Source organism: Protopterus annectens, chromosome 16.part0, assembly GCF_019279795.1.
Source record: "Protopterus annectens isolate FY-2018-M chromosome 16.part0, PAN1.0, whole genome shotgun sequence".
Lineage (NCBI taxonomy): Eukaryota > Metazoa > Chordata > Ceratodontiformes > Protopteridae > Protopterus > Protopterus annectens.
The window spans coordinates 869,154,892-869,174,688 of NC_056750.1; positions in this window are offsets into that span (position 1 = coordinate 869,154,892).

A 19,797-nucleotide genomic window follows, 5' to 3' on the forward strand; every position below is an offset into this window, starting at 1 on the left:
CTCTCAGCCACATCCGGACAGGGGCTCTCATCCTCCTCTAGACAAAAGGCCCAGGGTTGAGCCCACTGATCCCCAGTCCTCTGATGCGGCCTCAGATGGCTCTGCTCTTTCTGATTGCCAGGAGGAGGCCTTTACGGCCTACAAGGATTCTGATGCAGAGGAATCTATTCCCTCTGCCTCCCCTCCTGAAGAGCTGTCCTTTGGGGAGACCCTTCACTCCATGAGAGAGCATTTCAAATGGCAGGGCCAGGAATTCTCTGATTCCAGGAAGAGATTAAGGACTTTTCTGCATTTACCTCAGCATAGACCTTTGGCTATTCCTCCTGTTTTGAATGTCATTGATGATGTGTACTCAGAGTCTAGCATTACCCCTGACTCCCTTCCTCCGGCTCCTGTCAAACCCGATAGGTACTACAGGGTCCTGGACTCGCATAATTTCCTTTACAAGGCCCACTCTGCTGACCCTGAAACTATTTCCCAGGGTCCTAAAGGGGTTGCATCTGTCACTACTAAAAATCCACTCCCCTCTGAAAGGGAGTCCAGGGCTTTAGAGAGATGGGGTAAAAAAGTGTATACTACTTCCACTCTTTCTATGAGGGCATTAAATTGTCAATTCCATATGATACAGTACCAAGAGTATTTGTTAGATGAATTGCATAAAAAACTTTCTTCACCTGAACCCCTAGATCGCAAGTCACTTCAGGATCTGGTACATAACTCCCAACAGGTTAGCAACCATTTCTTGCAGTGTGGTTATGATGCATTGGAAGCTTCATGTAGGTCAGCAATGACAGGTGCAGTCATACGTAGACATGCTTGGCTGAAGGAACAATCCCTGCCAGATCATGTTAAAGCAAAGCTTCTGGATGCGCCACTGGAAAAGCAAAAGTTATTTGGCTCCACTGCTCAGGAGGTCTTAAAGAAATTTGAGGAAAAGGTTAAATCTGTACAAACAGATTTTCTCCAGGTCCAACCACCAAGATTCAGCAGGAATTGGCCCTCTAAGAATTGGTCCTTTCCAGACACAGAGAGATTTCAAAGAGGCAAGAACAGGCGTGGCAGAGGTAGAGGGCAAGCTAGAGGCTCCTACAGAGGACGTCAATGGCAGCCTCCTAACCAGAGAGGTAGTGCAGGACCTACAACTGCTGCACAAGGACAGACTCTGACTTTACCTTGACCACCTTTGGGTGGAAAACTATCTTTATTCTCAGAAAATTGGCACAGTATTACAAGGGACAAATGGACACTGCAAATAATAGACAAGGGATACAGGTTCCATTTTCATACATTACCAAGAAGAAAAGGCATGCCAAACCTGCCACTGAATCAAAGGGCAGAGGCTTTAAAGCAAATTTACAACCTTTTGCAAATGAAAGCTATAGAAAAGGTTCCTCTCACAGAACAAGGCCAAGGATTTTATTCCAGACTATTCCTTGTCCCAAGAAAAGAAAAACAATGGAGGCCTATTCTCGACTTGTCCGCACTGAATACTTATCTCATTGTGCCAAAATTCAAAATGCTGACCCTACAGCAGCTTCTTCCCATGCTGGGCAAGGGGTCTTGGCTGGTAACTCTAGACCTCAAGGAGGCATACCTGCATGTCCCTATCAGACAAAGTTACAGAAGACGCCTCAGATTTCTTGCAGGTTCAGAGCATTATCAATTCTCAGCATTGCCCTTGGGCTTATCTACTGCACCCAGAGTATTCACGAAGTGCCTGGCATCAGTAATTGCACACTGCAGACTTCAGGGGATTCAAATATACCCATACCTGGATGACTGCCTTATACAAGCGGACAGCCACCAAACATTGGTAAAACACTTGAATTATGCCATACGCCTACTTCAGGCTTTGGGATACACAGTCAACATTCGAAAATCAAGACTTGTTCCATCCCAAATAATAATTTTTCTGGGTGCAAAACTAGATACAACCACCCAAATGGCTTTTCTCACAGAAGAAAAACAAGAACTACCGGATTACTTCAGAAACCTGGCAAAGCAAACCCAACTGACTGCAAGGAAAATACTGCAGGCCCTGGGTTTCATGGCATCTTGCATTCTTCTAATTCCACAAGCAAGGCTGCATATGAGGAAACTACAATGGTACCTAAGGAGTCTATGGTCTCAACAGTCACAGCCTAGAAGCTTTGATCCCCCTCATTCCATGCCTTCAAAAGGAATTTCTGTGGTGGGCTCAAGCAAGCCAGTCAAACATGGGGCTGCCTTTCAGCAGACCAAACATCAGCCAAACCATTACCACGGACGCCTCAGACCATGGATGGGGAGCGCACATGGAGGGCAGATGCATTCAAGGACAATGGACACAAACAGAATTTTGCCTGCACATAAACCAAAAGGAAATGCTGGCAGTGATGCATTCAATCGAGGCCTTCAAGCACTTCCTACATCAAGGCCACCTGCTAATAAAAACAGACAATACCACAGTTATGTGGTACATAAACAAGCAAGGAGGTACCCATTCTTACCCTCTTTGCAGGCTGGCAATGAATCTTTGGGAACTTTCCCTAAAACTGAATATAGAGCTGCAATCCCAGTTAGTGCCAGGAAAAGACAATGTACTGGCGGACAGCCTAAGCAGAAACATCATGGATCCACACGAATGGATGCTGCACCCAGACATCTTTCTTCAAATAACACAATCATGGGGAAGGCCGGACATAGATCTTTTTGCCTCCCACCACAACCATCAACTGAAGAAATTCTGCACAAGGACATACCACCCACAAGCATGGAAAGTGGACTCTCTCTTTCAGCTGGAATACTCTAACAGTATATGCATTTCCACCTCTTCCGTTAATGACCAAGGTCTTACTGAAGATCAGGACAGAACAGCCAAAAGTGATTCTGATAGCTCCGGACTGGCCAAGACAACACTGGTACCCACTGTTAAGGAGCTTGTCACGCACAAAACCGTGGCCTCTACCACAATGGCCATTTCTTCTGACACAGCACAATTACAAAACTCTGCACTCCAGCCTAAACACCTTGCAGCTGACAGCCTGGAAAATACCTTGACTCCTTGCCAGGATAAACTATCCAAGAGAGTACAGGATATCATCATGGAAGCTCGGCGCCTTCCACAAGGAAGGCATATTCAGCAAAATGGAAAAGATTTCGCACTTGGAACTCCACAAAGGGCCAAGATCCGACGGTAATGAGCATTCCACATATCCTGGAATACTTGGCAGAAATGCTCCATAATGGCCTCTCTTACTCTTCCATAAAAATTCATGCTTCAGCCATTTCAGCAGAGTACAACACTGATCCACCTGTATTTTCTCATCCGCTGCTAAAGCAGTTTCTAAGAGGGATAAAAAACATCAACCCTCCAAGGAAACCACCAGTGCCTACATGGGATCTTAATTTCATGTTGGAAAAATTAACTCTACCTCCCTTTGAACCAGCAGCATCTGCAGGACTACAGTTCCTGTCTTGGAAAACTGCCTTCCTTCTGGCCATAACCTCAGCAAGAAGAGTATCTGAGTTACAGGCCCTTATGGCAGTACAACCATTTCTTACTTTTCATCAGGACAGAGTCTAATTGAGAACCAATCCTTCATTCATGCCAAAGGTGGTATCCAGGGTCTCACTGAACCAAGCTATTCACCTGCCTACCTTCTTTCCAAATCCACAAAATAAAGGAGAGAAACTTCTGCATACACTGGACATTCACAGACAGTTGCACTACTACTTGGACAGAACTAAGGCTTACAGGAAAACTGACCAGCTTTTTGTAGCATATGCTGCTGGTGTACAAGGAAAAGCAATTTCCAAACAATTTCAAAATGGATAGGGAATTGCATTCAATTCTGTTACTCTTTTCATGGCAAACCTGTGCCATCCAACATAAGACCTCATTCCACCAGAGCCACAGCCACCTCCACAGCCTTCTTAAGAGGGGTGGCTACAAAGGACATCTTAGAAGCTGCTACATGGAGCTCCGTGCATACATTTTCCAAGCATTACAACTTACCATTATATTCCAGATCCAGAGCAGGCTTTGCTACTGCAGTCCTGCAGGGCATTTTAGCTACACCAACCTTTTCTTAGGTCCTACCACCCCCAGCTTGGCTATGGTATTCTACCCAGCTACTGCAGTCCTGCAGGGCATTTTAGCTACACCAACCTTTTCTTAGGTCCTACCACCCCCAGCTTGGCTATGGTATTCTACCCATATGTAAGGACTGCAGATGCAGCCTTGAAGGACATAGTGCAGTTTTGTACCTACCATAAATGTAGATGTCCGATAGGTATGCATCTGTAGTCAGGATTTCTCTCCCTCCTACCCCGCTGTGGTATCCCTTGAGTAGTTATCCCTCTTTCTAGCTAGCTGGGGTTATCTTTTATGGTGTATTTGTTTTATATATATATATATATATATATATATATATATATATATATATATATATATATATATATATCACTGTGCATGTTTGGAATTTTTTGCATCTCTCCAAATTTAGCCTTCATTAGAGGGCACCTGGCATCTGAGGCAAGAAAAACTGAGGAAGATAGCGTCGGCTGATGATTTTATACCCCAGGCGCTCTGACGTCAGGGAAAAGGGCGACATCAGCCGACGCCGGACCCAGACTTTGGAATCCGGCCGACCGAAGGGCTGCCTGAGGCAGGACAACCCATATGTAAGGACTGCAGATGCATACCTATCGGACATCTACATTTATGGTAGGTACAAAACTGTACTTTTTCTGTATTCGATACTTCTAGGATGGTATTCGATTTATCCCCTTTCTCTCCCTCACCACCCTGTGTTCTTGTGGTAGAACTTTATCAGTTATTAATTATTTAGCTGCACAGTAATATATCCTGTTTACTTCTGTTATATTGCATGAAGCTCTATGGACAGTCCTTATTACTGTGTTCATTTGTTTTATCAAACTTCTGGCTTATTGGGTTTTATTGACCTTCCGCAGTCCATCTCTTTTAAGTCAAGCAACTTAGCTTGGTTTCTCGGTTTTGCATTTTAATAACTGTATCAGAAAGACACATTCAAAACTAGGGCTCCTTTACCGTAACAAGAAATTCCTTACCTCTGAAGCCAGGATTACTCTCTTTCTTACTTACCTTCTACCCAGTCTAATGTACAACTCTCAAATTCTCACAAATCTTGACTCAGCACTCCTGACCAAACTTGAATCCACCTACAACAAGGTAGCTAGATTTGCGGCCCAACAAACCTTCAAATCCTCTCTCTCTCTTTCCCTCTCTTTCTGTCCCCCCTGAACTGGCTTGAACTACCCCACCAACTTCTCTCTCAGCTCTAGATCATCCATTCTGTCCTATACCAGCCTTCCTACTGTCCAGCACCATTCCCTCTCATCTCCCATTATTCTCCCTCCAGACCTCTCCGAGGCTGTAACCAAGACCTACTACAAAAATACAAACCCAAGTCTAAATTTGGCCGTAACATGTAAAGATATCACCCCACTGTTGCCTGGAATAGGTTCCCATTAGAAATCAGGACCCTTACACATCCTAAAGGCTTCTAGAATGTTGAGGTGTACATTGAAGAGGGTATGATCTGAGACATTTGAGTTTATGGTGAGGATGGAAGACTTTGTGGATGCAGATGTCACTCATCCTCTGACCAGGAGACAGACATGAACATACCTGACCTGTCCTGTACAACACTGTAGGTGTTCTAGACATAACAATATGTGCAGTGCAACTGACAAATGTGGAGCCGAGTTGGGATGTTAAGAAGGGCTGCAAGAACTTCACTTCTGCTCTTTAGGCAAAAAAATAGGGTGTCCAAGGGATCTAATATGATATGATCTTACTCGGATTTCAGAAGACATTGTAGAGTGTAGTTATGAGCTGCTCCTGTGGAGGTTTGAGGCAGTTTTAGTATCTTCTGTATACTTTTATCTGCAGCCAGAATATCAGACCATTAAAGTCAAGATAGGAAAGGCTTCTGCGACAAGTGGACCAAAAATAAGCTAGAAGGTAATGTAGGAACTACTGCACACATCGATACGTTTCCATTCGCAGTCTTGGCATGAGCGCACACATCGATACGTTTCCATTCGCAGTCTTGGCATGAGCGCCCACATCATTACGTTTCCATTCTCACTCTTGGCATGAGCACCTGCAGCAATACGTTTCCATTCTCAGTCATGGCATGAGCGCCCACATCATTACGTTTCCATTCTCACTCTTGGCATGAGCGCCCACATCATTACGTTTCCATTCACAGTCTTGGCATGAGCGCCCACATCATTACGTTTCCATTCTCAGTCTTGCATGACCGCCCACATCATTACGTTTCTATTCTCGTTCTTGGCATGAGCATCCACATCATTACGTTTCCATTCTCCCTCTTGGCATGAGCGCCCACATCATTACGTTTCCATTCTCAGTCTTGCATGACCGCTCACATCATTACGTTTCTATTCTCGTTCTTGGCATGAGCATCCACATCATTACGTTTCCATTCTCCCTCTTGGCATGAGCGCCCACATCATAATGTTTCCATTCTCCCTCTTGGCATGAGCACCCACATCATTACCATGTCCTTCAAGGATGCATCTGCAGTCCTAACAAATGGGTTGTCCTGCCTCAGGCAGCCCTTCGGTCGGCCGGATTTCAAAGTCTGGGTCTGGCCTCGGCTGATGTCGCACTTCACCCGACGTCATAGCTGCTGTCAATTGGGTATAAAGGCATCAGCCGACGCCATTTTCCTCAGTCTTTCTTGCCGCGGTGCCGAAGCAGAAGCTGTTCGCAAGTGCCGGTCGGTCAGATCCAGAGATTTCTACTACCGAAGACTTCTAAAAAGCTAAGTACCCCGTTGGGGACTCTTTCTTGCCTCAGCCGATGTCAGAAAAAGTAAATAATTGTTTAACTTGTGGGAAACAAATACCTAATAAGGATTTCCACTCTTACTGCCTTCCTTGCTTAGGCCCAGACCACGACATAGCAGCTTGTCTAGCCTGTGCTTCCTTCAACCGACGGACACTTAGACGTCGGTCGGAGTTTGCGGAGGAGTTTTTTGGTCCCGCTTTTGCTTACAAAATGCCGTCGGAGACTCCGACTTCACAATTAGCTAAAAAGCGTAAGGAAAAGGACCGACACTCGCGGTCCGCGGTTTCAGCCGAAACCACGGTTAAGCCAACCGCGAGTGTCTCGGTTTCGGCTGAAACAGAGTCCTCGGTTCTTCCTTCGGCCGAAAGCTTACCTCCCACAGCATGGCTGAATCTGCTACTGAAATTTCTCCTGCGGTAGCAGGCACCCAGGATTTATCAGATACTATTCCTTTAGACATATCTACTCCTGCACGTGGAGCTGCTAAGCCCCCTGCATCCATGTCTATCAAGGCTTTCTCTAGGGCTAAAGCAGCTAAATCTTCTAAGGCCTTGCCTGCTAAAACCCCCTCACACAGGCCTAGCTCTAGTTCACAAATACTCAGCCTGGCAGAGGATCTCATTTCTTTGATCAGGGGATCCCAACCTCACCCTGACAGGGCCTCTCATCCCCCTCCAGAGAAGAGGCCTAGAGCAGAGCCCCCTGAGCCAGTTTCTACGGACTATTCCTCTGATTCAGAAAACTCAAATCCTCCAGAAGGCCCTTATTCTCCTTATGAGGACTCTGACGCAGAAGATTCCATTCCTTCTGCCTCTCCTCCTGAGGAATTTTCTTTTGGGGAAACCTTGCATGCTATGAGAGAACAATTTCAATGGCAGGGCCAGGATTTCTCAGATTCTAGGAAACGGCTAAGGACCTTTTTACATTTGCCACAGCATAGGCCTTTAGCCATTCCTCCAGTACTAACAGTTGTGGATGATACATTTAATGATGCTTGCACTGCCCCTGACTCTCTTCCCCCGGCCCCTGCTAAGCCCGACAGATACTACAGGGTCCCGGACACACATTATCACTTGTATAAGGCTCCTATTGCAGATCCTGAAACTATTTCTCAGGGCCCCAAAGCTGTAGCAACTGCCAAAAACCCCCTCCCCTCTGAAAGAGAATCTAGAGCATTGGAGAGATGGGGTAAAAAAGTTTTTACTTCTGCTACTCTTTCGGCTAGGGCCTTAAACTGTCAATTCCACATGATTCAGTATCAGGAATTTTTATTAGATCAGCTTAATAAAAAAACTATCCTCTCCTGAACCTATAGACCGTAAGTCCCTTCAGGATTTGGTACATAACACTCAGCAGGTCAGTAATCATTCCTTAAAATGCGGCTATGATGCACTGGAGGCTTCCTTTATATCAGCTATGACTGGTACAGTGATCAGAAGGCATGCATGGTTAAAAGAGCAATCATTACCAGACCATGTAAAATCAAAGCTCCTAGATGCTCCAATGGAGAAACTCAGTTTGTTTGGCTCCTCTGCACAACAAGTGTTAAAGAAGGTAGAAGAAAAAGCAAAATCTGTCCAAACAGTCAAGGATTTCTTACAGGTCCAGCCTCCTAGGTTTAGTAGAAATTGGCCTTCGAAGAATTGGTCCTTTCCAGACACCACCAGAGCACAGAGAGGCAGAAATAGGCGCCCGAGAGGCAGAGGTCAATCCCAAGGTGCCTACAGGGGACGTCAATGGCAACCTAACAACAAGAGAAGTACTGCCACAGATCCAGCTACTACCACTTCCACAGGTCAGTCACAGTGACTTGGCTCTGATACCGCCTACCAGGGAACAACTGGAAGCACCCTTAGGCGGAAAGCTAGCCTTATTTTCAGTAAACTGGCATTACATTACAGGAGACAAATGGATTTTACAGACAATAGACAAAGGTTACAGGTTTCACTTCCATACTCTACCAAGGAAGAGAGGAATGCCAAACCTACCACCAAACCAAAGAACAAACGCTGTAGGAGAAATCAACCACTTACTAAGGATGAGAGCTATAGAAAAGGTACCGTCCATGGAACAAGGACAAGGATTTTATTCCAGACTTTTCCTGGTACCAAGAAAAGAAAACCAATGGAGACCTATTCTCGACCTGTCCGCTCTGAACACATATCTCATTGTTCCAAAATTCAAAATGCTGACCCTACAGCAACTTCTTCCCATGCTGGGCAAGGAGTCTTGGCTGGTGACTCTAGATCTCAAGGAGGCAGACGCCATTTTCCTCACTTTCTTGCCGCGCGGTTCCCGAAGCAGAAGCTGTTCGCAAGTGCCGGTCGGTCAGATCCAGAGATTTCAGCTACCGAAGACTTCTAAAAAAGCTAAGTACCCCGTTGGGGACTCTTTCTTGCCTCAGCCGATGTCAGACAAAGTAAATAATTGTTTAACTTGTGGGAAACAAATACCTAATAAGGATTTCCACTCTTACTGCCTTCCTTGCTTAGGCCCAGACCACGACGTATCAGCTTGTTTAGCCTGTGCTTCCTTCAACCGACGGACACTTAGACGTCGGTCGGAGTTTGCTGAAGAGTTTTTTGGCTCCGCTTTTGCATATAAAATGCCATCTGAGACTCCGACTACACATTTAGCTAAAAAACGCAAGGAAAAGGACCGACACTCGCGGCCCACGGTTTTGGCTGAAACCATAGTTAGGCCTACCGCGAGTGTCTCGGTTTTGGCTGAAACCGAGACCTCGGTTCTCCCTTCGGCTGAAAGCATGCCTCCGACAACTGAGGCCACTCGGGCCCCGGTTGAGTCGGCTACAGAAATTCCTACTGAAGAAGCAGGCACACAAGATTTGTCCACCATTCCGTTGGACATCCTGCACGTGGGGCAGCTAGACCCCCTGCTTCTATGTCTATCAAGGCCTTCTCCAGGGCTAAAGCAGCTAAACTTTCCAAGGGCTTACCTACAAAAGCTCCCTCTCACAGACCTACCTCAAGTTCTCAGATTCTCAGCCTTGCTGAGGACCTTATTTCTCTGATCAGGGGATCCCAACCTCACCCAGACAGGGCCTCACAACCCCCTCCTGAAAAGAGGCCTAGGACTGAACCCCCTGAACCTCTGTCCTCTGACTATTCCTCGGATGGTTCAGATTTATCTGACCATCAGGAAGGACCTTACTCACCTTATGAGGATTCTGATGCAGAAGACTCCATTCCTTCTGCCTCCCCTCCAGAAGAATTTTCATTTGGGGAAACTCTACACTCAATGAGGGAACACTTCCAATGGCAGGGTCAGGATTTTTCTGATCCTAGGAAAAGGCTAAGGACCTTTTCACACTTACCACAGCATAGACCTCTAGCCATACCACCTGTACTATCAGTTGTTGATGATGCATACAATGATGCCAGTACTGCCCCTGACTCTCTTCCCCCGGCCCCTGCCAAGCCAGACAGATACTACAGGGTCCCGGATTCTCACTTCCACTTGTATAAGGCCCACGCTGCAGACCCAGAAACCATTTCTCAGGGCCCTAAAGGTGTTGCAGCTGCCTCTGCCAAGAACCCCCTACCCTCTGAAAGAGAATCAAGAGCATTAGAGAGATGGGGTAAAAAGGTTTATACATCTGCTACTCTTTCTGCCAGGGTTTTAAACTCTCAATTTCACATGATACAGTACCAGGAATTTTTGTTAGATCAACTGAATAAAAAGATGGCCTCTCCTGAACCTTTAGACCGCAAGGCCCTTCAGGATTTGGTACATAACTCTCAGCAGATCAGTAATCATTTCTTAAAATGTGGCTATGATGCACTGGAGGCTTCATTTAGATCAGCTATGACTGGAGCAGTGATTCGAAGACATGCCTGACTAAAAGAACAATCCTTGCCAGACCATGTTAAGTCTAAACTCCTAGATGCCCCTATGGAGAAACAAAGTTTATTTGGCTCCCCTGCACAGGAGGTTCTAAAGAAAGTGGAAGAAAAAGCAAAATCTGTCCAAACGGTGAAGGATTTTCTGCAGGTCCAACCTCCGAGGTTCAGCAGAAATTGGCCTTCAAAGAATTGGTCCTTTTCAGACACCTCCAGAGCACAGAGAGGCAGAAATAGACACCCAAGAGGCAGAGGTCAATCAAGGGGTGCCTACAGGGGTCGTCAGTGGCAACCTGCCAACCAGAGAAGTGCCGCCACAGCTGCGACTGCAACCACTTCCACAGGACAGACACAATGGCTTGGCTCTGATTCCGCCTACCAGGGAACATCTGGAAGCACCCTTGGGCGGAAAGCTAGCTTTATTTTCAAAAAACTGGCATTGCATTACAGGAGACAAATGGACTTTGCAAACAATAGACAAAGACTACAGGTTTCACTTCCATACTCTACCAAAAAAGAGAGGAATGCCAAACCTTCCACCAAGCCAGAAATCAGAGGCTCTAAAACAAATCGCCAACTTACTAAGGATGAGAGCAATAGAAAAGGTACCATCTATGGATCAAGGCCAAGGATTTTACTCCAGACTATTCCTTGTACCAAGAAAAGAAAATCAATGGAGGCCTATTCTCGACTTGTCCGCACTGAACACATATCTCATTGTTCCAAAATTCAAGATGCTGACCCTACAGCAACTTCCCATGTTGGGCAAGGAGTCTTGGCTGGTGACTCTAGATCTCAAGGAGGCATACCTGCACGTCCCTATACGACCAGATTGCAGAAGACACCTCAGATTTCTTGCAGGATCAGAGCATTATCAATTCTCAGCATTGCCCTTTGGCTTATCTACTGCGCCCAGAGTATTCACGAAATGCCTGGCATCAGTAATTGCACATTGCAGGCTTCAGGGAATTCAAATCTACCCATACCTGGACGACTGCCTAATACAAGCGGACAACAAGACAAAAATAATAAAGGATTTGGCCTATGTCTTACAACTGCTGCAAGCCTTGGGATACACAGTCAACATACAAAAGTCAAGACTAGTGCCATCCCAAATTATAACATTTTTGGGTGCAGAACTGGACACAATAACTCAGATGGCTTTTCTCACAGAAGAAAAACAAAAGCAACTACCAGTCTACTTCATGGCATTAACAAGACAAACTCAGCTTACTGCAAGGAAAGTCCTGCAGGCCCTGGGTTACATGGCATCATGCATAATCTTGATCCCACATGCCAGGATGCATATGAGAAAATTACAATGGTACCTAAGGAATGTATGGTCTCAACACAGACAGTCTAGAAGCCCTGATACCAATCATTCCATGCCTGAAAAAAGAATTCCTGTGGTGGGCTCAGGCCTGCCAGATCAACAGAGGATTGCCTTTCCACAAACTACATCCAAGGCAGACCATCACCATGGATACCTCAGACCTAGGCTGGGGGGCACACATGGAAGACAAGTGTATCCAAGGCCTATGGTCCCAAGACCAGCTGAATCTACACATAAATCTAAAGGAGATGCTGGCAGTGAAGCATGCAATCGAGGCATTCAAATCATTCCTCCAGCAAGGACACCTGCTGATAAGGACGGACAATACCACAGTCATGTGGTACATCAACAAACAGGGAGGCACACATTCATACCCTCTATGCCGGATGGCAATGGACCTGTGGAACTTGGGCCTGAATCTCAACATCCAACTGCAGGCCAGATTTGTACCAGGAAAAGAGAATTCACTAGCAGACAGCTTAAGCAGAACTACCACGGATGCTCACGAATGGATGCTGCATCCAGACCTCTTCAAAAACATAACAAAGAAATGGGGAATGCCACGCATAGACCTGTTTGCATCCCCACACAACCACCAACTGAAGAAATTCTGCTCAAGAGTATACCACCCACAAGCCTGGAGGGTGGACTCCCTTTCTTTCAGCTGGAAGGACCTGACAGTTTATGCCTTTCCACCTCTCCCATTGATGTACAAAGTTCTACTGAAGATCAGAGAGGAACAGCCAAAAGTAATTCTGATAGCTCCAGACTGGCCAAGGCAGCACTGGTACCCGCTACTGAGAAGCATGTCTCGGACGAACTCATGGCCTCTACCTCTATGTCCTTTACTTCTAACGCAGAACAACTACAAGACCCTGCATCCAAACTTAAAAACGCTGCAGCTAACCACTTGGAAAATTGCATAAAACAAAACCAACCTATTTTATCTCAGAGGGTTAGACATTATCCTGGAGGCTCGCAGACCCTCCACAAGGAAAACATATTCAGCCTGGAGGCTCGCAGACCCTCCACAAGGAAAACATATTCAGCCAAATCGAAGAGATTCCTCATTTGGAGTGCAACAAAGGGAACAAATGTCACACTGGCAAACCTAGCACACATCCTAGAATACTTAGCAGAACTGTTCCACAATGGCCTGTCCTATTCCATTAAGATTCATGCATCAGCAATCTCAGCAGAGTACAACATGGACCCTCCTGTCTTCTCTCATCCTCTCCTCAGACAATTTTTGAGAGGGATCAAAAATGTAAAACCTCCAAGGAAACCACCTCTGCCTGCATGGGATCTCAATTTTGTGCTAGAAAAATTAACACTTCCCCCTTTTGAACCAGCAGCAACAGCAGACTTACAGTTCTTATCTTGGAAAACTGCCTTCCTGCTAGCAATCACTTCAGCAAGAAGGGTATCAGAGTTACAGGCATTAATGGCAGTGCAGCCTTTCCTTATCTTTCACCAGGATAGAGTGTCTCTGAGAACCAATCCTTTTATGCCAAAGGTGGTATCCAGGGTATCCTTGAACCAAGCTATTCATTTACCTACATTCTTCCCTAACCCACAGAACAGGGGGGAAAAACTACTGTACACCTTGGATGTACACAGACAACTGCGCTACTATCTGGACAGAACTAAGGCCAGCAGAAAAACTGACCAGCTTCTGGTAGCATATGCAACAGGAGTGCAAGGAAAAGCAATTTCAAAACGGACAATCTCAAAATGGATAGGAAATTGCATTCGATTCTGCTACTCATTTCATGGAAAGACAACTCCTGAAAATATCAGGCCACACTCCACAAGAGCTACAGCCACCACTACAGCTTTCCTACGAGGAGTGGCTACCAAAGATATTTTAGAAGCTGCTACTTGGAGCTCCGTGCATACATTTGCCAAGCATTACAATCTTCCTTTATACTCCAGATCCCGAGCAGGTTTTGCAACTGCAGTTTTACAAGGGATCTTAACTACACCATCTTTATCTTAGTGCCTCCTCCCCCAGTTTGGCTATGGTATTCTACCCATATGTTAGGACTGCAGATGCATCCTTGAAGGACATAGTGCAGTTTTGTACCTACCATAAATGTAGATGTCCGATAGGTATGCATCTGCAGTCAGGATTACCCACCCTCCTTCCCCTCTGTGGTATTCCTAGGGTACTTACCCCTCTCTTAGCTAGCTGGGGGAATCTATTATGGTGTATTTGTTTGTATGTATATATGTATATATACTTTTTGATTTCTACTGTTTGGAATTTTCTACTTTTATACAAATTTAGCCTTCCTAGAGGGCACCTGGCATCTGGGACAAGAAACACTGAGGAAAATGGCGTCGGCTGATGCCTTTATACCCCAGGAGCTATGACGTCGGGTGAAGTGCGATATCAGCCGAGGCCAGACCCAGACTTTGGAATCCGGCCGACCGAAGGGCTGCCTGAGGCAGGACAACCCATTTGTTATGACTGCAGATGCATACCTATCGGACATCTACATTTATGGTAGGTACAAAACTGTACTTTTTGTACAGCGTACTTTTCAGCTGTATGTCAGTTGGCTGCATCCCCTCTGATTCTAACTTCGACCTCTTCATTCAGACTTCTCTTCTCATCAACCACCCCTCCCAGATAATTGAAGCCATTTACCTATTCCAGTATCCTGCCTTCTGTTTCAATTCTCAGCTTCTTCTGATTCCTCCAGTTTGCTGCCATTACCACTGCCTTATCTGTGTTTAGTTTTATCTAACGTGCCTCCAGTTTTGCATCCCATTCCCCTATCCTTTGCTGACGTTCTTGCTCAGTCTGCCTGTACTGCCACATCTGCTTATAGCAACTATGTTGATCTGTCCCCTTTGAACTGTTAGTTAATGTTGTTCATCACCAGTATGAACAGTAGTGGGCATCCATCCATTCATACAAGTCACAGCTGACTCTTCAAAGTCAAATTAAACTTTATTGTTATTTAGATCTACACACATGTAGCCTAAACAAAATTTCGTGCATCAGCTTAGTTCTTGAGATTACAAGGGAAAGTGAAACAAGACATACAAGTAGAGGAATAAACGTAACTAACAAATACAGTACTACTCCCAATACACACAAGAAAGGGCAGTTCAATTTACCAGCACTCAAACAAAAAGAATACCCCTCCCCCGAGTTAAATTAACTGCCCCATTTAAAGTAATACAAAACACACTACAGATCGGAATGCCTCCGATATTTGTCTAATATTGCACTTGAGTGAGTTAAATAATACTGACTATGAATATAATAAATAAGTATTGCACTTAGAATATATGTAAATATATATTTCACAAATAAAAATTGACTTGTGTCCAGACCCCAGAGAGTAGTGCCCAAACTGTTACTGAATCTTGTAGTCCTGCAGCGGATACTGCGTTATCTCCTGCTCGATGCCAGATGCTTAAATAGTCCAGGAGCAGGATGTGTGTTGTCCTGTATTTTGGCGGCCTTTCGGATGCACTACCAGAAGAAAGATGTTATATTGATGGAAGACTGGAACCTGTTACCTTCTCTACAGCCCTCACGACTCTTTGTAGTGCCTTCCCTTCTGTAACTGTGTAACGTCCAAACCCCACGGTGAAGGTGCAGGTGAGGATAGTGCCTTCCCTTCTGTAACTGTGTAACTTTCAAACCCCATGGTGAAGGTGCAGGTGAGGATAGTGCCTTCCCTTCTGTAACTGTGTAACTTCCAAACCAGACGGTGAAGGTGCAGGTGAGGATAGTGCCTTCCCTTCTGTAACTGTGTAACTTCCAAACCAGACGGTGAAGGTGCAGGTGAGGATAGTGCCTTCCCTTCTGTAACTGTGTAACTTCCAAACCCCACAGTGAAGGTGCAGGTGAGGATAGTGCCTTCCCTTCTGTAACTGTGTAACTTCCAAACCCCACGGTGAAGGTGCAGGTGAGGATAGTGCCTTCCCTTCTGTAACTGTAACTTCCAAACCCCACGGTGAAGGTGTAGGTGAGGATAGTGCCTTCCCTTCTGTAACTGTGTAACTTCCAAACCAGACGGTGAAGGTGCAGGTGAGGATAGTGCCTTCCCTTCTGTAACTGTGTAACTTCCAAACCAGACGGCGAAGTTGCAGGTGAGGATAGTGCCTTCCCTTCTGTAACTGTGTAACTTCCAAACCCCACGGTGAAGGTGCAGCTGAGGATAGTGCCTTCCCTTCTGTAACTGTGTAACTTCCAAACCAGACGGTGAAGTTGCAGGTGAGGATAGTGCCTTCCCTTCTGTAACTGTGCAACTTCCAAACCCCACGGTGAAGGTGCAGCTGAGGATAGTGCCTTCCCTTCTGTAACTGTGTAACTTCCAAACCAGACGGTGAAGTTGCAGGTGAGGATAGTGCCTTCCCTTCTGTAACTGTGTAACTTCCAAACCCCACGGTGAAGTTGCAGGTGAGGATAGTGCCTTCCCTTCTGTAACTGTGTAACTTTCAAACCCCACGGTGAAGGTGCAGCTGAGGATAGTGCCTTCCCTTCTGTAACTGTGCAACTTCCAAACCCCACGGTGAAGGTGCAGGTGAGGATAGTGCCTTCCCTTCTGTAACTGTAACTTCCAAACCCCACGGTGAAGGTGCAGGTGAGGATAGTGCTTACCCTTCTGTAACTGTGTAACTTCCAAACCCCACGGTGAAGGTGCAGCTGAGGATAGTGCCTTCCGTTCTGTAACTGTGCAACTTCCAAACCAGACGGTGAAGGTGCAGGTGAGGATAGTGCCTTCCCTTCTGTAACTGTAACTTCCAAACCAGACGGTGAAGGTGCAGGTGAGGATAGTGCCTTCCCTTCTGTAACTGTGCAACTTCCAAACCCCACGGTGAAGGTGCAGCTGAGGATAGTGCCTTCCCTTCTGTAACTGTGTAACTTCCAAACCAGACGGTGAAGTTGCAGGTGAGGATAGTGCCTTCCCTTCTGTAACTGTGTAACTTCCAAACCCCACGGTGAAGTTGCAGGTGAGGATAGTGCCTTCCCTTCTGTAACTGTGTAACTTCCAAACCCCACGGTGAAGGTGCAGGTGAGGATAGTGCCTTCCCTTCTGTAACTGTGCAGCTTCCAAACCACACGGTGAAGTTGCAGGTGAGGATAGTGCCTTCCCTTCTGTAACTGTGCAGCTTCCAAACCACATGGTGAAGTTGCAGGTGAGGATAGTGCCTTCCCTTCTGTAATTGTGCAACTTCCAAACCCCACGGTGAAGGTGCAGGTGAGGATAGTGCCTTCCCTTCTGTAACTGTGTAACTTCCAAACCAGATGGTGAAGGTGCAGGTGAGGATAGTGCCTTCCCTTCTGTAACTTCCAAACCAGACGGTGAAGTTGCAGTTGAGGATAGTGCCTTCCCTTCTGTAACTGTGCAACTTCCAAACCCCACGGTGAAGGTGCAGGTGAGGATAGTGCCTTCCCTTCTGTAACTGTGCAACTTCCAAACCCCACGGTGAAGGTGCAGGTGAGGATAGTGCCTTCCCTTCTGTAACTGTGTAACTTCCAAACCAGACGGTGAAGTTGCAGGTGAGGATAGTGCCCTCCCTTCTGTAACTGTAACTTCCAAACCACACGGTGAAGTTGCAGGTGAGGATAGTGCCTTCCCTTCTGTAACTGTGTAACTTCCAAACCCCACGGTGAAGATGCAGGTGAGGATAGTGCCTTCCCTTCTGTAACTGTGTAACTTCCAAACCCCAATGTGAAGGTGCAGGTGAGGATAGTGCCTTCCCTTCTGTAACTGTGTAACTTCCAAACCAGACGGTGAAGTTGCAGGTGAGGATAGTGCCTTCCCTTCTGTAACTGTGTAACTTCCAAACCAGATGGTGAAGTTGCAGGTGAGGATAGTGCCTTCCTTTCTGTAACTGTGTAACTTCCAAACCCCATGGTGAAGTTGCAGGTGAGGATAGTGCCTTCCCTTCTGTAACTGTGTAACTTCCAAACCAGACGGTGAAGGTGCAGGTGAGGATAGTGCCTTCCCTTCTGTAACTAACTTCGAAACCAGACGGTGAAGTTGCAGGTGAGGATAGTGCCTTCCCTTTTGTAACTGTGCAACTTCCAAACCAGACGGTGAAGTTGCAGGTGAGGATAGTGCCTTCCCATCTGTAACTGTGTAACTTCCAAACCAGACGGTGAAGGTGCAGGTGAGGATAGTGCCTTCCCTTCTGTAACTGTGTAACTTCCAAACCAGACTGTGAAGGTGCAGGTGAGGATAGTGCCTTCCCTTCTGTAACTGTGTAACTTCCAAACCAGACGGTGAAGTTGCAGGTGAGGATAGTGCCTTCCCTTCTGTAACTGTGTAACTTCCAAACCAGACGGTGAAGTTGCAGGTGAGGATAGTGCCTTCCCTTCTGTAACTGTGTAACTTCCAAACCAGACGGTGAAGTTGCAGGTGAGGATAGTGCCTTCCCTTCTGTAACTGTGTAACTTCCAAACCAGACGGTGAAGTTGCAGGTGAGGATAGTGCCTTCCCTTCTGTAACTGTGTAACTTCCAAACCACACGGTGAAGTTGCAGGTGAGGATAGTGCCTTCCCTTCTGTAACTGTGTAACTTCCAAACCACACGGTGAAGTTGCAGGTGAGGATAGTGCCTTCCCTTCTGTAACTGTGCAACTTCCAACCACACGGTGAAGTTCCAGGTGAGGATAGTGCCTTCCCTTCTGTAACTGTGTAACTTCCAAACCCCACGGTGAAGGTGCAGGTGAGGATAGTGCCTTCCCTTCTGTAACTGTGTAACTTCCAAACCCCACGGTGACGGTGCAGGTGAGGATAGTGCCTTCCCTTCTGTAACTGTGTGACTTCCAAACCAGATGGTGACGGTGCAGGTGAGGATAGTGCCTTCCCTTCTGTAACTGTGCAACTTCCAAACCAGATGGTGAAGGTGCAGGTGAGGATAGTGCCTTCCCTTCTGTAACTGTGTAACTTCCAAACCCCACGGTGAAGGTGCAGGTGAGGATAGTGCCTTCCCTTCTGTAACTGTGCAACTTCCAAACCCACGGTGAAGGTGCAGGTGAGGATGCTCTCTACTGCACCTCCATAGAAGGTGGAGAGAATAAGAGGAGGGAGCTTGGCTTCGCCTTTTTAAAAAGTTGAGACGGTGCACTTTCATGACCAGTTGGCTGGTGTTTCCCGGCCATGAGAGATCCTCTGATATGTGTACACCCTGGAATTTTCGTACTCTAAAACCTCTTCACACTCTCTCCATTGATCCGGAGCACTGGGTGGTTTGTTCTCCTTTTCCTGAAGTCGATGATAATCTGTTTGGTCTTGTTTACATTCAGGTCAAGGTTGTTCCCTTTGCACCAACTGATGAGAGATGCCATCTCCTCTCTGTACACCCTTTCATCCTCCTTTATGATGAGCCCCACAACAGTGGTGTCATCAGCAAACTTAATAATATGGTTGGACTTATGCTTAGCATAGCAGTTGTGGGTCCGAATGGTGAATAACAGTTGGCTGACAACACATCCCTGTCTAACCCCAGTGTTAATTGTGATGCACTTTGTGTTTTCCTATCAGTTCCATTGGTACCACCATATTAAATGCACAGCTGAAGTCTGTGAACATCATTCTCACATAGCTGTCTTTGCCCCCTAAGTGCCCAAGAGAGATGTGTAGTGCTATTGGTATGGCATCAGCCGTGGATCAGTTAGGTCTTTATGCAGACTTTGCAGAGGGTCAAAACCCTGTTGCAACAACCCTGTGTATAGTAACCACCATTCATGGAGTTTACTGGTCAAAGGGGATGGAAATGGAATTAGAT